We start from the raw sequence: 20,793 nt of genomic DNA, 5'->3' as shown, positions 1-20,793 counted from the left end.
GACTTAGAACTGTGGCAAATGGCAGTGTCTGCCACCTTCCCTCCCTCAGCCCCAGAGGGGAGCTTTCTGGATAGGGGTTGGGCTGGAGAGGTTTTCTAGAGAATTTTTAATCCCTGAGTAGTACTAGCTTCCTGGTATTGTCCAAGAGCATCCAGGAAGGGGGAGTTCCCAGGAAGGATCAGTTTATTTGGATCACATACACACCCTTCTCCACCCACAATAGGTCAATGAGGGTCATTTCTCTGCTCAAAAAGTTTCTGGGGCTCTCTGATTTCTGTTTGGCATTTAAAGCCATTCATGCTGTGCCTCCAGCCTGTCTCATGGACTACTTTATTCTCACATACTGTGTGCAGGGGTTCTTTATCTTTTTGGGTTCTGGACCCTTTTGGCAATCAGTCTGGTGAAATCTATGGACACCACCCTCTCAGAACCTTGTCTTTAAATGCGTAGATTTCCAAGGAAATGAACAATCATGGAAAATATAAAACATGTTTTTAGATCCAGTTGAGATTGCTTGCAGTTTGCAATTTGGAACTATGCTTAAAAAGTTGTCACACTGTGCATACCCTTTGATCCAGCAGTGTTACTTCTGGGCTTATATCCCAAAAAGATACTAAAGAAGGGAAAGGGACCCGTATGTGCCCAAATGTTTGTGGCAGCCCTGTTTGTAGCGGCTAGAGGCTGGAAAATGAATGGCTGGGTAAATTGTGGTATATGAACGTTATGGAATATTATTGTTCTGTAAGGAATGGCCAGCAGGATGAATACAGAGAGGACTGGCGAGACTTACATGAACTGATGCTGAGTGAAATGAGCAGAACCAAGAGATCATTGTACACTCCAACAACAATACTGTAGGAGGACATATTGTGATGGAAGTGGATATTTTCAACAAAGAGAACATCTAATTCAGTTCCAATTGATCAACAATGAATAGAAGCAGCTACACCCAAAGAAAGAACACTGGGAAATGAGTGTGAACTGTTTGCATTTTTTATTTTTCTTCCCGGGTTACTTTTACCTTCTGAATCCAATTCCTCCTGTGCAACAAGAGAACTGTTTGGCTTTGCAAACATATATTGTGTCTAGGATATACTATAACATATTTAACATGTATAAGACTGCTTGTCATCTAGGAGAAGGTGGGGAGGGCAAAAGTCGGAACAGAAGTGAGTGCAAGGGATAATGTTGTAAAAAATTACCCATACATATGTTCTGTTAATAAAAAGCTATAATTTAAAAAAAGAGAGAGAGATTGCTTGCTCTGCATTGTCTCCAAAAGTGCCCGCTTGAGGTTCTTTCCATGTGATTATATCAGACTCTTCACAGGCTGTCCCATGCACTTCACAGATGCCTCTAAGAATCTCAGCTCCCGTTAATACCACACCCATCAAAAGACCTTTGCTGGTAGTTAGTGCTGCCTCCTAGCCCTCCAGCTGTGTATTTCCTATTGAAGTGGAGCCTCCTAGTCCTCCAACAGTGTATTTCTTATTGTAGTGCCGCCTCCTAGTCCTCCAGCTGTGTAGTTCCTATTGAAATGCAGCCTCCTAAACCTCCAGCTGTGTATTTCCTGTTGCCCATTGTGCTTTCACTGTGAGTGTACCCCCTAGGAGAATGTGAGGTCCTTGTGTGGGGGACTGGATCACTTTTGCATCTGTGCCTCAGGTCCTTGGCAAGTACAAAGCATTTAATGAATGCTCATTAATTGAGGAGCTATAAGAGACTCAGCTGCCATGTGTGAGCATCTGGCTTTTGCTTTTGCCGTGAATCATTTGGACAATGCAGGCCTCATGGGAAGGGAGTTGCCTCTTTAGGAATTCAGTAGTAGTCTAAGGCTTGGGTTTCTGGGAGTAAAGTGAGGTTCACAAACGTCTGAGGAGTTTGCCTCTTCAGCATCCTTTCTGAGAAAAGTTTGAACAATAATGTGGGTTGCCGTGAGTCTGGGGGCTTGTGTGGATCTGGGATAGAAATAGGATTCATTGGAGAAGAATTGATTTGATTGTCTGTAAGCCTTTGCAGTCTTTTAAAGTTCTTCTGCCTAAATCAAGGATTATCTTATTATCTGCCCAAAATTTAGGACTCTCTTAGTTACATCTGTGGAAACTTAAAGTACATATCACCTCTCTGGGGTTCCTTATTCCATCTCTCACTTCCACTAGCAAATCAGGTCCCCAAAGGCAGCTGGCTGTAGATTCTAGGTATACTTATCTCATTTCCCAATCTCCCTGTTAAGTCAGGTTCCCAGAACAAAGTTATCCCCTGAGGAGTTGGGATATCTTCCTTTAAAAAAAAACAAAAAACTTTTTATTGACAGAACCCATGCCAGGGTAATTGTTTACAGCATTATCCCTTGCACTCCCTTCTGTTCTGATTTTTCCCCTCCCTCCCTCTACCCCCTCCCCCAGATGGCAAGCAGTCCTTTATATGCTAAATAGGTTACAGTATATCCTAGATACAATGTATGTGTGCAGAACCGAACAGTTCTCTTGTTGCACAGGGAGAATTGGATTCAGAAGGTATAAATAACCCGAGAAGAAAAACAGTGGGATATCTTCCTAAGGCCTTCGGCTCATCCCCCATTCTGATACATTTTCTCTCAAAATAATTGCCAGTGGTTAGCAATGAGTTTTTTAGCTTTTACAATTTGATTTTACAAAAGGAAACACATTCCTACGTTACATGTCAACTCGAGGATCCTTTATTCTAACTCCACTCTTGCTGGCAAGTTGAGTTTCCCGGAACAAGGAGCAATCTCATAGGGATACTAGGGCTTCTTAGAGATGCAGCTCTATTGCCCACACTCTCTTAGTTCAGGTGCAATTTGGGAATGAAATGAGGCACTCATAAGTCATTGAACATTTACAAAGGGAAGTTTACTTTACCCTAACATGGCAAACCCAAATGCAGTAAGGACACACTGGCACAGGTTCTTTGGCTGGGCGCCCCCTCCTCACCCCTCACTTGTGTTCTTACGGAAGTGTGTCTAGTCAATAGGTCATGGAGACTCACAGGGTCTTAGCGGTATCAAACTCAGATGGAATTGGGGGTCACTAAAATATACATAAAGATCCCTGTGGGCTGCATAATGACTTAAAAAACCACATATCTGTTTTATTACATTTTTATTTTTAAAATATTTCCCAATTACATTTTTAATTTTACCTTTACCCACTCACTGATCCATTGAGAAGGCAAGAAATGTGATATCCATTATACATATGAAGTCATGTCAAACATATTTCCACATTAGCCATGTTGCAGGATGGGAGAGTGGGGAGGAGGGGAAACAAAAAAAATAAAGGAAATGAAAAAAATTTGTTCCAAACTGCATTTGGAGCTTATTTTTCTCTCTGGAGGTGGAGAGCATTTCTCATACTGAAATCTTTGGAATCATCTTGAATCACTGTATCCACCCTAATAGCCAAGTTTTTCCCAGTTGGTCATAGTTTCAATATTGTTGTTACTGTGTATAATGTTCTCCTGGTTCTGCTCACTTCCCTCTAAATTGAATGTTAAAAGCAAATGTAATCCTAGTTACATTTTACTTTGGTTCAGGCTGACACCTCCATGGTGAGGGGCTGGGTATTTTTCAAGCCCTTAGATCAGGGGTCCTCAAACTACAGCTGCAGTCCAGATGCAACAGCTGAAGATGTTTATCCCCCTCCCCCAGGGCTATGAAGTTTCTTTATTTAAAGGCCCACAAAACAAAATTTTTGTTTTTACTATAGTCCGGCCCTCCAACAGTCTGAGGGACAGTGAACTGACCCCTGTTTAAAAAGTTTGAGGACCCCTGCCTTAGATGATCTGGAGGCTGTGTTAGAGAAGTGGAGGCCATCCAATCCCAGGGGCAGCTTTTATTTTATTTTATTTTTTGTTTTGTTTTGGGTAAAGTCTCTATATATTGGGGTGGGATTGGGAGGGAGAAGGGCAGAGGAAAGGTACTGTATGAAGGAGGTGCTGGGCCTATCACACCCAAGGACTTGGAGATCTAATCATTGATTAGAGGTATCTCAAAAGAATTTACAGACTTGAACCCATCTTTAAGTCAAGGGGCAAAGTTTATTGTAATTGTTACTCCAATTGAAGCAGGCTAAGTTCCAAAAGGATTTAGCAAAGAATGAGGAGAAAGAAGATAAATTTATAGGATAAAGTTAGAGTTACTTATACGTTTGAGCAGTAGTCTGTTCACTATTGTCTCAGGAACTTGATTATCACTGACTAGCAAATTATCTGACAGTCAGCAATGTTTGTCTATCTATCCTAAGACCAGAAAATTTTAGAATCATTGACAGATTATTAGAACAATAGCACTGTAAGGTCAGGGGACCTTAGGATCACTGCTATAATTCCCTTAGAAGTTGTATCCCCTTCATTCCCCTCTTAAACAGTTTGAACCCAAATTCATTTGGGATAAAGGGATGGAGGTCACATTTTCCGGAGCTGCTTCAGGCTGAGAGGGGGCGCAGAGCTGGTCCTACCTACTCCAGATTGAGGGAGACACATGCGTTGAAGCAGCATCCAGAGGGTGCTGGGTGTCATAGTCAGTTAGCTAATGGTTATTCAAGTCGAAAAATTAGTTAGAAGTTCATATTTTGGAGTCTGGAGGAAACAAATCTCAAAAGTAGGTTAAACTGCAGGGCCAAATATGAGCAAAAAAAAATAAAAATGGAGTTGTTTATGGAGATTACTAGGGACAGTCACCAGGATCACCACCCACTGAAAGACTTGGGGGGTTAGACGAGGCTCTCATGAATGTCTCTCATCCAGATAGCTTTTCCTAGGGGTAAATACCAAAGAACATTTTGCCCAAATCCCTGCTTTTGTTTCCTAAAAGGTGTAGGGGCAATGGCTGGAATAGTGGCCTTATACACAGTGAAAGGAGTGCTCAGGTGGCTAGGGTGTAAGCACCATAATTTTATTTTATTTTATTTTAAATAACTTTTTATTGATAGAACCCATGCCAGGGTAATTTTTTACAGCATTATCCCTTGCACTCACTTCTGTTCCGATTTTTCCCCTCCCTCCCTCCACCCCTTCCCCCAGATGGCAAGCAGTCGTTTACATGTTGAATAGGTTACAGTATATCCTAGATACAATATATGTGTGCAGAACCGAACACTTTTCTCGTTGCACAGGGAGAATTGGATTCAGAAGGTATAAATAACCCAGGAAGAAAAACAAAAATGCAAGCAGTTTATATTCATTTCCCAGTGTTCTTTCTTTGGGTGTAGCTGCTTCTGTCCATCCTTGATCAATTGAAACTGAATTAGCTCTCTTTATCAAAGAGATCCACTTCCATCAGAATACATCCTCAAACAGTATCATTGTTGAGGTATATAATGATCTCCTGGTTCTGCTCATTTCACTTAGCATCAGTTCATGTAAGTCTCACCAGTCCTCTCTGTATTCATCCTGCTGGTCATTCCTTACAGAACAATAATATTTCATAACGTTCATATACCACAATTTACTCAACCATTCTCCAATTGATGGGCATCCATTCATTTTCCAGCTTCTAGCCACTACAAACAGGGCTGTCACAAACATTTTGGCACATACAGGTTCCTTTCCCTTCTTTAGTATCTCTTTGGGGTAGAAGCCCAGTAGAAACACAAGCACCACAATTTTAAAAAGGCATTCAGCATTGAGTGGAGAGGATGACATGCAGAGTGAAACAATAATTCATTTGAAGAGATTATAATCTCTTTTAGCAAAAACCTCTGAGCCTTTTCAGTCTTACAAGGGAAGGCTTTTACCCAATTAGTAAGGGTTTTTCTTTTCTTTTTAATTTTATTTAATAATAACTTTATATTGACAGAATCCATGCCAGGGTAATTTTTTTTTTACAACATTACCCCTTGCACTCGTTTCTGTTCCGATTTTTCCCTTCTCTCCCTCCACCCCCTCCCCTAGATGGCAAGCAGTCCTATGTATGTTAGATATGTTGCAGTATATCCTAGATACAATATATGTTTGCAGAACCGAACAGTTCTCTTGTTGCGTAGGGAGAATTGGATTCAGAAGGTAAAAATAACCCGGGAAGAAAAACAAAGATGCAGATAGTTCACATTCGTTTCCCAGTGTTCTTTCTTTGGGTGTAGCTGCTTCTGTCCATCATTTGTCAGTTGAAACTCAGTTAGATCTCTTTGTCAAAGAAGTCCACTTCCATCAGAATACATCCTCATGCAATATCGTTGTCGAAGTGTATAATGATCTCCTGGTTCTGCTCATTTCACTCAGCATCAGTTCATGTAAGTCTTGCCAGTTCTCTCTGTATTCATCCTGCTGGTCATTCCTTACAGAACAATAATATTCCATAACGTTCATATACCACAATTTACTCAACCATTCTCCAATTGATAGGCATCCATTCATTTTCCAGCTTCTAGCCACTACAAACAGGGCTGCCACAAAGATTTTGGCACATACAAGTCCCTTTCCCTTCTTTAGTATCTCTTTGGGGTAGAAGCCCAGTAGAAACACAAGCACCATAATTTTAAAAAGGCATTCAGCATTGAGTGGAGAGGATGACATGCAGAGTGAAACAATAATTCATTTGAAGAGATAATAATCTCTTTTAGCAAAAACCTCTGAGCCTTTTCAGTCTTACAAAGGAAGGCTTTTACCCAATTAGTAAGGATTTTTAACAAAAACTAAAAGCAGTTTGAAGCCTTGCAAGGTAGCATGTGTAAAATCTGTCTGCCAGTCCTCCCCTAAATATGGAACCCTCCTCCAGATGGGCTTCAGGATAGCGGAAGTTTAAAAGCCTTTTCAGAATTTACTTGGGCACAAACTGGGCAGGCTTGACAGACCAGTTTAATTGTTTTTCCCAGCTTGTGACCAGTGAAAATAGGTTTCACAAGGGATTAGAGAACATCCCCCCAGTAGTTTGGCATAAGAACAAAGAAAAGTTTCCACTGACTGGCCTCTGGGAGTAGAAGTTGTTTGAAATCACCTAGAAGGAGAAAGGATGTACCCCCTTTCTTTAGCAAGGGCTTGTTCCTGAGATCTATACGAGATAATGTAGAAGTTGGGGAGTTGAAAAATTAAAGATGCTATGGTCAGGGGCAAATAGGCAGCAGTATGGACAGTTTCCCTTGGCCTGCAGTGAATCTCCCCTTTGGTGCCCTTTACAAAACAAAACATACAAGAAGCTCTCTAGGTAGAATTTCCCCTGCATACATAGTGGGGGATTTTTTTTTAACTGTCAAAAGCTCCCCCCCCTTTACATATAGTCCCATGAGCATTAAAAACACAAAAGGCATATTTGGAGTCAGTATAGATGTTCGCTCTTATTCCCTTCCCCAATTCTAAAGGTCTGGTGAGGGCAAAAATGTTCTGAACTTGGTGGGGGAGTTAGAACCTCCAATGGTTGGCTTAGAATGACCTTAGAGGTTTCCTCAATTAGAAGGGCAATGGCAAACCACTGCTCTAAGGCAGGAGGGTCACCCCAAAGACATCAAATTTCTTTGAGAGCCATGCCCAGGAAAATACACAGTTATTTCTTGGAGTCAGATTTAGAGTGTGAAAAGATTGCTTCCTCTCTGCTGTGAACAAGTGGGAGGTAGGGGTTAATTCATGACTCAAATACTTAACAGACTGATCAGCAATGTGGGGCCTTTAGACAAAGAAACTATCCCACCAGGAGTCGAGAAAGTTAAGAGGTTTTGTGGCTGCAGCCAGAAAAGCCTCTCAGGTTGGGTTGCAGATCAAGATATCATTTATATATTGGATAGTCAGTGCTTGTCCAAATATGTGTGAGAAGCCCTGAGGTAGAACTGTGCATGTTAATTGATGGAAGTTACATTCCCTTCAAAGGCAAAAAGAAATTGTGAGTCTTTTTATAATGATATACCAAAAAAAAAAAATCTTTAAGATCTAAAGTAGAAAACCATTGTGTACCCTAGGATACTTCTATAGATCACTTTCTCTGATTATAGAAATTTGCTATAAGAGAAAAAAAAGCAAGGACATGATTATATTAGCATTGATAACCAACCATGCAGTAACAATTCCACCTCAAAGGCAGACTTAGGAACAAGCAGGTGAGAAAGAAAGAAACAGAACTGGGGAACTGAGTCAGAAGGAGCCCACCTTAAACAGAAGCTAAGGCTGTCCTCCCAGCTCTTGCCCAGATAAGATGTTCACTTATGACAATTCAAGAAAGCATCCCTCTGAGTAACTTATGGCATTCATTTCAACTGGTGAGTTACTGACTTAATGATCCATCAGGCCATCATACCTAAATTTAAAACTCAAAAGAATATCAATTACAGTCCCAAGAGATTTTATATTTAATGGCAAATTCTACTAATTACAGCTTAGGAACAGATACATTATTTTTTAACGTTTACCAGGACTTACTCACATAGGAGATTTTGTTTAACATGTTTTATTTGTTTAAATTCATCACGGCGCAAAGGATCAACCATTAAACAAGTTTATAGATTATTAGTAAACACATTTCTTATTTAGGAACTATATATGCTAAACAGGGTCATTTCTCATAGTTGATAACTTGCTTACCCTGATAGTTTCAAGAAAACTGGCAAACTTACAAATTAAGCGGAGTTGAAAGAGACTCCAGGAAAGGAGCTGATCTTGCTGTTGCCCACCCCAAGTATTCTTAGTATTTTCATGGGCTGTGCTGTTTACCACCTATCCCTACTCTGGGAAGGGGAAAAAAGGTGCTGTACACCATCATACTTGAAGGTGAACTGATAAGGTTTTCCCTTCATCCCCTCTTGTTCCATGACAATAATTCCAAATAACTAACAATTTTAGAATTTTCCTAATAGCCAAATAGTCTTAGTTGTAATTTCCTCTTAATTTTCTAGCAAAGGTAAAAATACCTAATTCCCTGAATTACATTTACACAACATTAAAAAAGGGGTTTAGCAAGGCTACAAAAACTTTCCACCTTTGTTAGAATCCTTAGGAAGTGATAAGTCAATTGCCTAATTTACCATGGTACTTAGCAAATCCTCTAACTCACTAATGTATTTAAATACTCATTGGAGTTCACAAGTATGGGAGACTCACAAAGTTAACTTTGTAACTTTGTGAATTCACACCTCCCTTAATCCCTCCCTCAGAGGAGGAGTCAACCTTTGGGAGATCATATATAAAGAAGCTCTTAGAGCTTCAGGCGAATTAGTTCAGTTGAAAAGAGTGAGAGGGAAGCACTCTGGGAGGAAACCCACTATTGGAGGTGGAGTCAGATTCATTCCAACTTTCACCTTGGTGCTGGCTGGAGATTGAAGGACAAACCTTTGGATTTGGAGACATTCCGAGCGAGTTCTTAGAACCAAGGAGAGAGATAGAAAAAAAACATTTGGATTTTATCAGCTGGCTGTATTTGCAGTGATTATTACTCTGAACTGAAACTAAGGCTGCTTCCAGAAAACCTCCCCAAGAAACCTGCTCACAGAGAGAACCATTTTTATAAAAAAGAAGAACACCACACACCTTCTTTTAGTTTAGTTTATTTTGTCCCCACGCTGTTGCAGCTCTGGAAGTTCTCAGGGAGGATTTCTTTAGGGAGAAAAGAAGACAATTCTTAAAATTGAGTTGGAGAAATTTAAAAATTGACTTAACTTTACTTCATGAGATTCTAATTCTAATTAAGTGTTCCGAACAAAGTGGATTTCTATTTGGTTACTTTCCAATTCATACAAACCATTTCTCTTTTGTACATTGATTTTCTTTGTTGTTTACATCTAAAAAAAAACCCATATAAAGTTATCAATAGGAAGCAATCATATCCAATAAGGCAGTTAACATTCATATAATATTTGTTGTATGCTAAGCACCTTTGCAATCATGCGATCTTCCCAATAGCAATCATTATTTCTCTTTACAAATCAGAAAACTGGGCAACATAAAATAATGTGGTATAAATTGCATAGCTAATACATATCTACAACTGAAACAGAGAATAGTGGGCTTACCAAATGCAGAGTCTGACTGGTTTTCCTTTTGATAGTAGTTTCAGGGGCCAGTGATGAGGGGAGGCTGATCGTAGGGCCTGACCCCCACTCTATTCCTACTCTCCCAAGTTGAGTTGGGGAGGTGTTTGGGCAAGATTGGGATCACCACGGCTATTGCTGCTTCCCCTATTTCTATAGATGAGGCAGAATTTGAATTTCCTTAGAGTTCTTTAGCATCCTCCTTTCTTAATCTGATGAGAGGGGTTAAGAGAAGGATATGGGCTATTTTTATGTTGTTAGCAATTCCCACCACTAAGGTACACACAGAACTCCAGGGAGTAGAGCGTACTGAATGATTAGGATTGTGGAGACAATCCCTTAATAGCTTCTGGGGTGATTTCCCAATGGAGCAGGAGGGGACTCTACACAAGATAGGAGTCGAGGAAGAATTAGCAAAAAGTTGCTCTTTACCTATTTTTTTTTTCTCTTTCCCTCCCTTCTTTCAGAATGGGGTAAATCCTGGAATTATCAATGTCTTAGGAATTTTTTTTTTTTTTTTGGCAATCTTAAAATGATTAATTTCCAAACTCCTTAATCATTGCTCCCAAAACTTTGAGAATCTGCTAAGATGTTATTTTTAGCAGTTCTATAATTTTAATTAGCTAACTTTATTTATTTTCAAACTGTCGGGACCCTGCAGTTTGGCCAGAACTGAGGTCCACAGGAAAAAGTCAGGTTTTTTCCCCTTTTAAGATGGGAGTCAAGGATGTTAAGAAATCTTTGTCAGCATTCTAACTGCAGCATAGAAGTTTTTTCTTACTGGCTGCATTTTAAATCTTTTCAGGTAACAGAGAACAGACATGACACAGACATTATTCATTCATTTATTTATTTACAAAGCATATGCATGGGTAATTTTTCCAACATTGACCTTTGCAAAACCTTTCGCTCCAAATTTTTCCCTCCTTCCCTCACCCCCTTCCCTAGCTGACAGGTAGTCCGATATATGTTAAATATGTTGAAATATGTATTAAATCCAATATATACGTATACATATTTATACAGTTATCTTGCTGCACAAGAAAAGTCAGATCAAGAAGGAAGGAAAAGAAAAACTGGGAAAGAAAATAAAATGCAAGCAAATAACAGAGAGCGTGACAATCCTATGTTGTGTTCTACACTATGTTCCCATGGTTCTTTCTCTGGGACACACGACATTCTGCACAAAGGTACAGGCACAAAAATAACATGAAAGAGGATTGTCCTATCTTTGCCAAAAGCCATACTATAGCACTTTGTCTTCTCTGTCATCCCAAAGAAGGTAGAAAAATGGCAAAATTTCCCTAGGAATTTTGCCAAAAATTGCAAGAATTTCCAAGTCTCCCTAGTCAAGGAAAATTGTCTGAGTGTGGAACTCAAGATGACCCAGAAAAGCCTTTTCTCAGTTGCTTGGGATATCTCAGTTATAGGATTGAGGGAGAAAAGAATGGGGGGCTTGTCTTGACAAGGAGTAGATGAAGCCAACGGAGGCCAGACCCTCCTGGTATGGAGCACCAAATGTTGAGATTCAAAAGGAGACCCCAAAAGGTTGGGGTCACAGACCCATATCACAAGGTTATTTCAAAAGAATTTGCAGGCTTGAACCCATTTTCAAGTGATGGGCAAAGGTGGATAAAGAAGATAAATTTATATTATGGCGTAAAGGTAGGTTGGATGGGTGATCGATTCACTGTTGTCTCAGGAACTTGGTTATCACTGACCAGCAAATTATATATGACAGTCAGCAATGTTTGTAGGATTATCCTAAGGCTCCAAGACTAGGATCATTGACAGATAATTAGATAATCAGGGTGACAGAGGTACCCTGAAGTTTTCTCTCACTCTCTCTCAGACTTTGGGGGGGAAAGCTTGGAAAATCCCCTTGAGAAGCTGAGAGGCCTCAGGGAATCAAGATAAAGTGGTTTCATTCTGTTATCTGGGTAGAACTAGTTGAGTCCAGGATCATGCCTACTTAGCCTGAGCTGGAGATCCAGATTTCTATCCAATCCTATTGAGTTGGAGATTAGTCTAGGGACACTCATTCAAAGGGAAAATTTCTTTTCAATTCCAAAAATCTCTGTCTGATTCCAACTCAAACTGCCCCCAGCCTCCAGTCAAAGTTTCAATGATAAAAAGAGGCAACCTGGGCCTCATTCCTTGCAGAGGACCTAATCATGCCAAGGAACCTCTCTCTCTCCTTGGCATAGCTGCGACCCTCTGCCCGCTGAAAAGACATTCTCCTTCAGTGTTACTCTCTCTTTATCTCTCTCACCTATTTCCCTAACAGGACCCTACCCCTCTTTACTTCTCTGTCGGGATTTCTCTGCTGGATCTTTACTTTTCTATAGTAGACTGCCACTGAGAAAGTCAGCCTGTAAAAGCTGACTTCTCAGTTCTAATAATAAACTTCTTTTGCCAGTTTAACTTTTTGGGTTCGTAAATTCATTTACAAAGGACCTGCGCTTACCAGAATGGGGTTCCTACAACTCCCTGCCCTGTGCCAAACCTCATCAAGGAGACTTTAGGATTACTGCTATATTTCCCTTAGAAGCAGTATCCCCTTCAGTTTGATAGGTGAAGAGACTGAAGTTGGGAAAGGTAAGAATGCTCCAAGAACTGGATTATTGGTAAGTTCAGTCACTGTCCAGCTCTAGATGACCCCCTACACTATGGCTTGCTAAAACCTTCTATCCATTGTCTCTCCAAGTCTAGAGGAAAGAAGGTTATTTCCTTCTTCCCACAGGACCTGAAAAGAATGATAGAAATATTATCTAGCTTTGCCCCTGGGGCCAAGGGAGAGGTTTCTGGAGAATGTAACTGTAAGAGGGAAGAGCTATTGATAGTAGCCTTTGTTTGTAGAACTAGTCAGGACATGCAAGCTTTCCAGTGTGAGTCTGGTGCTGTGAGGGAAGTGGCAGAAGGTGCCCATATGGTAATATTTTATAATCATGTCATCTTAAAAGAGTTAAATATAAACTATTCCTCAGCTATTCCCCAGCCTTGCTCTGGCCTCCAAGATTGGGTAAGAAAGGGAGGGGCTACCCTCAGGGAATGAGAAGAATTGAACCAAAAGGTCTGGCTTCTTTTGTGAAGCTTCCAAAACTGATCTTTCTTGGAATTAAGTCTGGGCAAAGGGGGGAAAAAGAAAAGTGACTTGTTTTTTACAGATTAAATGAAAGGAATGAGTCACACACTTAAAAACTTTCCCTGCCCTTCTAGTTTCTAAATATTTCCTTCCTTATAGAAACTTTTCAGGGAATCAACAAATATTTATTGAGTTCCTACGAAGTGCAAAGCACTGCCAGAATACTGTGTGGGAGGAGAAAGGGGAGAGATGTAGCAGGGAGATGTTCAGATACATTAAGAAAAACTCTAGGCTGGGGTTAAAAAGTCCTGCCTCTAATTTACAGCTTTTTTTCTTCAGCCTCAGTTTCCTCATCTGTGTGAAAGAAATCACACTAAAAATTAATGTTAATAATGTACTCTATGAATAGGCTCAGGTCTTTCATAATTTTATTTACTATGTAGCTAAGGCATTTCATGTTTGGAGAGGGATATCTAAGCTGTATAGTTTCTGCCTTCTAACACGAATGTCCTCAAGACAATTCGAGATAACATTTATAGGAATATTGAACAAGATCATGAAATGTTGAAATACAGTTTGGGATTAACATTCTCAGATGATCACCATACAGTTCTTTCCTGCCACACTGCCCCTTAAGAGTCTTTTTTGGGGTTCAACAGCTTAACCTCGAATTTCCAGAAACAGAAATAACAGAGAATAACATTCTCATAGAGAAAAGTTGTTGAGCCAGTGGCTGTCCCAGTGGGCAATGGAGTCAGTGTCTCTAGTGGGGGTGGGAAGGCAGTGATCCCATCTGGACAAGAGATAGATTTGATTATCAGCCTTACTCAGTTTCAAATGAGAGAGGTCTCCGTTTTTGTTTTTCTTACTTTCCTAAAGGCAAATGTCTGAGAAGTTTTAGGCTGATAAAAGAGTATTTCTTCATCTTTTTAGAAAAACTAAAAGTTTTTTAATATGCTTCTACATGTATAAAATGAGAAGATTGAATTAAATAGCCTCTGAGAATCTTTCTAGGCTGACCAGTCTGTGATCTAAAGAACTGCAGATTTTTAGACAGTTTTGGCCAGCAAGGAGCCTGATAATTGGCAATAGGGGGAGTAGGGGTGCAAAGGTAGGGGTTTCCAGTGATGTATATATATATAGGGCATGCTGGTAAGTGTTTAAGAACTGATTCATTGAATAAAAGATATGCAGTGTGCATTTTTAGTTTAACCCTACAGTATTACCATTTTCTCCATCACCTTCTTTTTTTTTTTTTTTAATTTTATTTTATTTAGTAATAACTTTGTATTGACAGAATCCATGCCAGGATAATTTTTACACGACATTATCCCTTGCAATCACTTATGTTTCATTTTTTCCCCTCCCTCCCTCCTCTCCACCCCCCCCCCCCCGAGATGGCAAGCAGTCCTATATATGTTAAATATGTTGCAGTATATCCTAGATACAATACATATTTGCAGAACCGAACAGTTCTCCCGCTGCACAGGGAGAATTGGATTCAGAAGGTAAAAATAACTCGGGAAGAAAATCAAAAATGCAAATAGTTCACATTCATTTCCCAGTATTCCTTCTTTGGGTGTAGCTGTTTCTGTCCATCATTTCTCCAATGAAACTCAGTTAAGTCTCTTTGTCAGAGAAATCCACTTCCATCAGAATACATCCTCATACAATATCGTTGTCGAAGTGTATAATGATCTCCTGGTTCTGCTCATCTCACTTAGCATCAGTCCATGTAGGTCTCTCCAAGCCTCTCTGTATTCATCCTGCTGGTCATTCCTTACAGAGCAATAATATTCCATAACATTCATATACCACAATTTCCATCACCTTCTTAAGTCTAGACAAACAACAAAACAATAAATCAAATCCTGATTTATAACTCACACTAATTTATCAATCAATGCTCAGACTGGAAAATTAACAGCCAGTTCTCCTGAACCAGGATCTCTCCAGTAAATTACTGTATATACACTTTAAAAACCCAAAGTGAATAATAGAAGACAGTATTTGTTAAATATAAAGATAATTAGGTGATGCTGCAGTAGATAGAATGCTGGATCTAGAATCTGACCTCAAGATACTTACTACTGGGTGACTCTGGGCAAGTCACTTAAACCTGTTTGCTTTGTTTCCTTATCTGTAAAATGACCTGGAGAAGGAAATGCAAACCACTGCAGTATCTCTGCCAAGAAAATCCCATATGGGATCACATAGAGTCAGATATGTCTGAATAACAACATATGGTAAATGCCAGTTGAATATTTTCTACAGAATTTTTCACCAGTGTCCTAATAGTGTAAATTATTATCATTCCCCCCATTTTACAGATGAGGAAATGGAGATTCAGAAATCTAAGTGTTGGTTCCTCATTAGAATATTGGTTCCTTGAGAGCAGAGATCATTTCATTCTTGTATTTGTAAATGTTTAACATCATCTTGCTAGTAGATGTTTTTAAAATGCTTGCTCTGATATGTTGATTAGGCAGAGATAAGTGTCGGAGCTAGAATGTGGACTCTGGTCTCCCGAATCCAAGTCCAGCACCCTTTCCATTATACTACAAGCTATGGGGTGTCAGGGCAGGAATTGATTGCTATGAACAGACTGAGCAGGGAATGGAGTCTGAGGGAGGTGGGGCTTGTTCTGGGCTTTGAAGGATAGGTATGATTCAGAGAAGATTATTTAGGAAATCTGGGGGAATTTCCAGGATTGAAGGAGAAATCAGCCTTGCTTGGAAAATCCTAGTAAGTAGAATCCAGTGTCACCCGAAGCAGATGGTTCTGTTATAATATGTGTTTTGAATTTGTTCCAACACGACTGATACCTTTTGAGAATAACTAGATTCTGCAAGAGTTTTTTCTTGAGAAACATTGAGAATGCAGAAAAAGACTGCTTCACAAGAATGATAATAATAAAAGTAATAAGTAACCTTTCCATGTCTACATGGAAATTTCAGATCTTTGTCTGGTTTTATTTATTGGATATCTTTTGGTGCAGGAGGAGATATGAATGAAAAAAGGGCTGCTCTGCACCCCCTTCAACCCCTCCCCCACTTCACCTTATAGCAATCCCAAACCTGGCCAAGCCAAACAAGTCTAATCTCTTTTCCACCTGCTAACCTACAAATATGTGAAGATATATAACTTCAGATACCTAAAATGGAACCTTGTCACTTTTTAAAAACCTCTGTTGTGGTGTTTAATCATTTTTCAGTTGAATCTGATTCTTTGTGACTCCTTTTTTTTTGGGAGGTTTTCTTTACAAAGATACTGGAATCGTTTGCTATCTCCTTCTCCAGCTCATTTTACAAATGAGGAAACTTAGGCAAACAGTACTAAAGTGAGTCACCCATGGTCACAGCTGGGAAGTGTCTAAGGCTGGATTTGAACTTAAGGAGATGAGTTTTTCTGACTCCAGGCCTGGTGCTCTATTCACTGCAGTGCCCCCTAGCTGTCTCTGTGACCTTGGGCAAATCCTCTGGACATATTTGATCATCTATAAAAGGAAGTGTCGGCCTAGGCAGTTCTTGAGATCCTTTTAGCTCTGTCATTTTACTTATCTGTGCTTTGGATAGAAAACTCTCAGCTTCTTTCCTTAACCCCAGGATTCCCAATGACCAGAAACCTAAGAACACCTCCTTCCCTGGTGTCATTGCCAGAAACCTCTGGAATGATCCTTTCATGCTTCAAGTCCCCTCCCCTTTAGTCCATTCTGTACTTGGGTACCATAAACACCTTCCACACAGGTATCAGATATTGTAATATTCCTAAGGCACGAGTCTGACTATATCACTCCCTTGCTCCTGAGTCTTCAGTGACTTCCAATTCAAATCAAGTCAACCAGCATTTAGAGCAGCTAGGTTCTCTAGCTTTCTAGGATCTATTATTCAAAATGTCTACTTACTCAATAATGAAAAAATGTCATATGACATCATTGCTTTCTTGCTTTTTTCATGTTCCCCAAATTCTTCATTTAATTCCTCCTTTTAAACAATAGTTTTTATTTTCAAAATACATGCAAAGTTTTCAGCATTTCCCCTTGCAAAACCTTATATTCCATTTTTTTCCCTCCCTTCCCCTCATCCTCTCCCCTAAATGACAAATAATCCAATCAATGTTAAACGTGAAATTCTGCTATACATGTTTCCACAATTATGCTGCACAAGAAAAGTCAAATCAAAACGAGAAAGAATAAGAAAGAAAACAAAATGCAAACAAACAACAAAAAGAGCAAAATTACTATCTTGTGATCCACATATAGTCCCCACACTCCTCTCTCTGGGTACAGATGACTCTCTTCATCACAAGACTATTGGAATTGGCCTGAATCATCTCACTGTTGAAAACAACCATGTCCATCAGAATTGATCATGGTATAATCTTGCTGTTTCTGTGTACAATGATCTGGTTCTACTCACTTCACTTAGCTTCAGTTCAGGTAAGTCTTTCAAGACCTCTCTGAAATCATCCTGCTGATTATTTATTATAAAATAATAATATTCCATAACCTTCATCTACCATAACTTATTCAGCCATTCCCCAACTGATGGCCATCCATTCAGTTTTCAGTTTTTTGCCAATAGAAGAAAAAGGGCTGCCACAAACATTTTTGTACATATGAATTCCTTTCCCTCCTTTATGATCTCTTTGGGATATAAGCTCAATAGAGACACTGCTGGATCAAAGGGTATGCACAGTTTGATAGCCCTTTGGGCATAGTTCTAAATTGCTCTCCAGATTGATTGGATCATTTCCTAATTCCACCAACAATGTATCAGTGTATCAGTTTTCCCACATCCTCTCCAGCATTCATCATTATCTTTTCCTGTCTTCTTAGCCAATCTGAGAGGTGTGTAGTGGTACCTCAGAGTTGTTTTTATTTTCATTTCTCTGATCAATAATGATTTGGACTATCTTTTCATATGACTAGAAATTGTTTGTTTCATCATCTGAAAATTGTCTGTTCATATCCTTTGATGTTTTATCAATTGGAGAATGGCTTGAATTATAAGTTTCTTACAAATTTGAGTCAATCTTTATATATTTTAGAAATGAGATCTTTATCAAAACCCTTGAATGTAAATTTTTTTTCTCTCAGTTTATTGCTTCCCTTCTGATTTGTCTTCATTGGTTTTGTTTGTACAAAACCTTTTTAACTTAATATAATAAAAATTATCCATTTTGCATTCCATAATGTACTCCAGTTCTTTTTTGGCCACAAATTTCTTCCTTCTCCACAGATCTGAGAGGTAGACTATCCTTTGTTCTTCTAATTTGCTTATAATAAATAAATATCACTATATGTAAGTCATGAACCCATTTTGTTTTTTTATTGAAGTTTTTTTTATTTTCAAAACACATGCAAGAATAATTTTTCAACATTGACTCTTGAAAAACTTTGTGTTCCCATTTTTTCCTCCTTCTCCCCATCCCTCTCCTAGATGGCATATAATCTAATATATGTTAAATCCAATATAGTCATACATATTTATACAATTATCTTGCTGCACAAGAAAAATCAAATCAAGAAGTGAAAAAATGAGAAAGAAAATAAAATTCAAATAAACAAAAGAGTGAAAATGTTATGTTGTGATGCACCCTCAGTTCCCACAGTCCTCTCTCTGGGTGTAGATGGCACTCTCCATCATAAATCTATTGGAACTGGCCTGAATCACCTCATTGTTGAAAAGAGGCACATCCATCAGAATTGATCATTGCATAATCTTGTTATTGCCATATATTATGATCTCCTGGTTTTGCTCATTTCATTCAGCATCAGTTCCTATAAGTCTCTCCAGCCTCTCTGAAATCATCCTATTGGCTGTTTCTCACAGAACAATAATATTCCGCAACATTCATATTCTATAACTTATTTAGCCATTCTCCAACTGATGGGCATCCACTCAGTTTCCAGTTTCCTGCCACTACATAAAGGGCTGCCACAAACATTTTTGCACATGTGGGTCTGTGGTGACTGTCTTTAAGAATTCAAAGCATATGAGCCCTTTGATTTCAGAGGTGAGATAATGAGTCAGGAGACTCATAGAGTGTGAAAAGAGCTCCAGTTTATTATGCCATACAGCCTTGTTGACATATATTTTTGCAAGCGTGATCAGTGTGTAGACAGTAGGCTCTCCCCAGTAACCGTTCAGAGGAGTAGCTCGTGGGGTTTGTGTATGCATGGTGTCTGCCAATGGGAAGAGAGCAATTCAGCAACTCACCCAGGCAAGAGGTCCTGTTCAGGCATCCCTAATGTAGCCACTGGCTGGGACCCTCCAGCTCACTTGTTCCCATGATCACAAATCAATGCTCCTTGCTCAACAAGGGCGTTTCTGCAAGGTGGCAGAAAACTTATTGTGCACCAAAGGTCAAGATGGCCTTGGTACTTCCTCTCGGCAGAGTCTCATACCCTAGCAATTCCCCTTTTTATCTTTTAGATAAAAAGTCCTTTCTTGAGCTGCAACCTCTGAAAGGATGGTGAAAAAAGATCTACAGAAGCATCCTAATATTATAGGGCAACAACAAAGCAGTAACAACATAACAACACACAGCAATCCATGATCCTAATTTTAACCACCATGAAGACGTATTATCAAATCAACATATGATTTTTTTCAGAAGTTTTATCTGGATTCATATTTTTATGAGAAGCTTTCTCTATGTCAGATGCTAGTTTATATAAACTTTCTATCTCACCTTCAATTGTGTTATTGAGAAATAAACTATTCAAATGCTTGTTGATACTGTCCCAATCTTAATCTTGACCTGTATGATTATACAACAAACCTTTGTATCTGTAATCACACTGTAATTGAGCCTGGAGTTTCAGTAATTCTACTTCTGCTCCTATTTCCAATGATACTTTAAATCTTTTATCACCTGATACAGTTGTTCATCTTAGCCTGTCGGGCAAAACCCACTGAAATATCCTGACTAGTTCCTCTACGTATCTAGCTTGTACTATACTGTTTTGTACATTAGATATGGACATTGCAAGAGAGACTGAAGAAGCTTTAAGTGAAGCCAACATAATGATACCTAATATGACACAGGTGATACATCTCTTTTTTCTAATGGGACTAAGGTCTGTTTCCTTCTTTTCAATTATGGTATGGAACATATGATCAGACTTAGTAAGATACCATTTCTCATTTTTGACAGGAAGCTTTGATATAGGAGCTCTAGTGATCACAAACACAGTCTAGTCTGATTTTCAATTTCAGTATCCAAGTAGACACTAACTGTACAATTCCAACAAGTAACATTGTAAAATCTAATGTTTCTTTGATAACAGTGACAGAGTCTCCCATGAATGCATATTTCCCTCCCAGACAGGCTTTAGTGTAGAATTGTATTCAATTCTCGTGCCATTTGTTCAAGAACCAGGACCCAAGATGTTTTTCCATGTGCCAAACTGCCAACCCAATTTTTGAGTGACCAGAATGTGTCCCACGGGGGCTTGTGCTTTCTAAGGGACCAGTCTGATGACCCCTTTATGTAGACACACTGCTGTAACCCTCCCACAGGGACGAGCGTGTTGCTATGATAGGACGTCCCCTATATGCCCAGCATGTGTGTCACATGATACTCTATTCTCCCATAAAACAATCCTAATCCAAGCTGGTTCCATAGCTCACTTTTTGGCCTCTGTTGCCAGTCCTGATTGTGTATAACACAAACCCACATATATAGAAAATATCTTGCTAGTGGTCTTGGGGGGCACATCTTCTCTTTTCTTCC

Source organism: Antechinus flavipes, chromosome 3, assembly GCF_016432865.1.
Source record: "Antechinus flavipes isolate AdamAnt ecotype Samford, QLD, Australia chromosome 3, AdamAnt_v2, whole genome shotgun sequence".
Classification (NCBI taxonomy): Eukaryota; Metazoa; Chordata; class Mammalia; order Dasyuromorphia; family Dasyuridae; genus Antechinus; species Antechinus flavipes.
This window is presented reverse-complemented; position numbering follows the sequence as displayed.